This window comes from Artibeus jamaicensis, unplaced genomic scaffold, assembly GCF_021234435.1.
Source record: "Artibeus jamaicensis isolate MK-2021 breed Jamaican fruit bat unplaced genomic scaffold, CSHL_Jam_final contig_710, whole genome shotgun sequence".
Classification (NCBI taxonomy): Eukaryota; Metazoa; Chordata; class Mammalia; order Chiroptera; family Phyllostomidae; genus Artibeus; species Artibeus jamaicensis.
Window position 1 is genome coordinate 188,960 of NW_026521933.1, and position 2,718 is coordinate 191,677.

Consider the following 2,718-nt stretch of genomic DNA (forward strand, 5'->3'; position numbering starts at 1 on the left):
AGGCACAGGGATGCCCAGATAAGATCACCGTGTTCAGCCTCCCTTGCAACTAAATTCTGGCCAATGAGATGTCAGAGGAAGTAGCATGTGCAAGTTCTGAAAAGTAACCTAGAAATATGGGTCACATCCCTTGTGCAGTTTTCTCCCTTGGGTTACTTCCATCTTTCTGTCCGGAGTGTGAGGTGACATGGCAAGCACACAAGCTAGAAGGAACTGCAGCCACCACATCACCGGACCCCCTACCTCCAGACTTTATTTATGTGATGTAGAAATAAAGTCTCTATTGTTTAACCTTTGTTGCCTATGGTTGTATGTGTGTGTCTCACATTTAGCCAGACCTAGTCCTAACTGATAATGAGGGTGGGGTGGGAAGGGTTTCTGTACAACATAGACTTCTGCTGAAATGCCTGTGTACTGCTTTCTGGTTAAAGATGAGCTACCTGTCTTCCTGTTCCCTGTGCCAAGTTATGGATACCCAACTTGGAACTTGGCATTGTGATAATTGATATGAAGACAAAGGTCACTGAAGGGTCCTGAAGAGCAGCCACATGGTGTCCTGTGCAATGAGCATTAATTTCCTGTTTAAAATGTGGTTCCCTGCCCTAGCTGGTGTGGCTCAGTGGACTGAGTGCCAGCCTGAGAAATAAAGGGTTGCCAGTTCGATTTCCAGTCGGGGCACATGCCTGAGTTGAGGCCAGGTCCCCAATAGGGGGTGTGTGAGAGGCAACCACACATTAATGTTTCTCTCCCTTTCTCCCTCTCTCCCCTCCCTCTGCCTAAAAATAAATAAATACAATCTTAAAATAAAATAAAACATGTTTCCTTTACTTGGGTGGTGAACACACAATATGCAGATGATGTGTTATAGAACTGTACATCAGAAACCTATATAATTTTATTAACCAATGTCACCCCAATAATTTCAATAAAAAATAAAAAATGCTTCTCGAACTGCCACCTTGTCTAGGTCAAGGGCTGCTGTAGTGTCCTGGAGAGGTGGTATTATTTGCTGTTTTTAGGAAAGAAGAGACATAGGCATGCCCTTGGTTGGGCAAAGGAGAGAGAGAGTGAAGAAGGAAAAGAAAAAATGAGAGTAGGTGATGAAGCAAAGTCTCCGAGAAGGCTGGCAGATGATTGAATTGAAATATGAAACTTTCCTACTAGACCTCTTCCCCTTTCTAAATAATATCTAAGCCCACAGGGGCATCCAACCTGCAGCCCACAGCTGCATGTGTCCCCAGGATGGCTGTGAATGTGGTCCAACACAAAACCATAAATTAACCTAAAACATTATGAGATTTTTTTTTGTGATTACATGTCACAATATATTTAATATGTGGCCCAAAACAACTCTTCTTCCAGTGTGGCCCACAGACACCAAAAGTTTGGACACCCCTGACAGTGTTTGTTTCATAAGACTGTCCACAGGCATTGCTAACTATAAGGTGTAAGGTAGCATTTTAGCTCTCCTGGTGAAGGAGAAGCCTTAGGAGACTTTGGCTCGCCTAGGACCCCGGGAGCAATAGGAGAGCGATGGGGCTGTCTGGAGAGGGGATGGCCAGTAGGACTGGAACTAGCACCCCCGCTGGGAAAGCAAATAGCCTGATAGTCAGTAGCACTGGGACTAGCACCCTCCCTCCCCCCACCCCCGCCCCGCCAGGAGAGTGGATAGCCGGATAGTCAGTAGGACTGAAACTAGCACCCCCACTAATAGAACGATTATCACATTCTGTTTCTGAACCCCACGTTTGTCACGTACACAGGAAGACCCCTAATCTATATATTCCCCAAGAATCCTTTGTTCAGGGCTCAGAATTTGGAGACTGACTCCTCTGGGCCCGTGCACGTAAAGGAATAAACCTTGTACTCCAGAATCCCTCAGTGTCTGGTCGCTTCATTTCCCCACAACACTGGCACCAGGGTCTGGTTAGGACGGGCATACCTACAATGTGTCAGGATCTGTGTAAGGCTCAGTAGATTGAGTACCAGCCCATTAACCAAAGGGTTGCCATTCGATTCTCAGTCAGAGCACATGCCTGGGTTGCAGACCAGGCCTCTAGTAGGGAGGCAACGAGAGGCAACCACACACTGATGTTTCTCTCCTCTCTTTCTCCCTCCCTTCCCCTCCCTAAAAATAAATAAAATCTTTGTTTAAAAAAGACAAATACATTAAAATAAATGTTTTTCACTCTAAAAGAGGTGAACTGAATTGCACAACAAAATAAAGACAGAACATATTAATAACAACCTGAGAAAGTCCAATCACTCCACAGAGCTTCAAGGCTGCGAAAAATGGAGATGACTGAACTCCCCCATTATCAGAAAGTGCTGCCACCAGCTCATACAAAAGACAGCAAGGGAAGCCACAAGTTGCCCCACCCCCCAAACCCCCAACTCCTCATCTCCAAGTCACCCATCCAAAAAACTCAAACGACAAAAGATATAGGCAATCTGGAGGAAAATATTGGAAATTCATATCAAAAAGGGACATTTTACAAAGCTCCCCTACAGGAATCCTAGAAAGATGATGGCAGAGATGCTAGCATAATTTGGGGGGATTTTTTGAATCCTCATATAAAAGTAGAGCAACTGGAGAGCAAAACTAAAAATCCATAGGCAATAATTAATTACAACAAAAGTAAGTGACGATGTATCCTCTTGAATCCTAAGATATAAGCAGGTGGGACAAAGCACCAAATAGAGGGAGGTCTGCTTGTT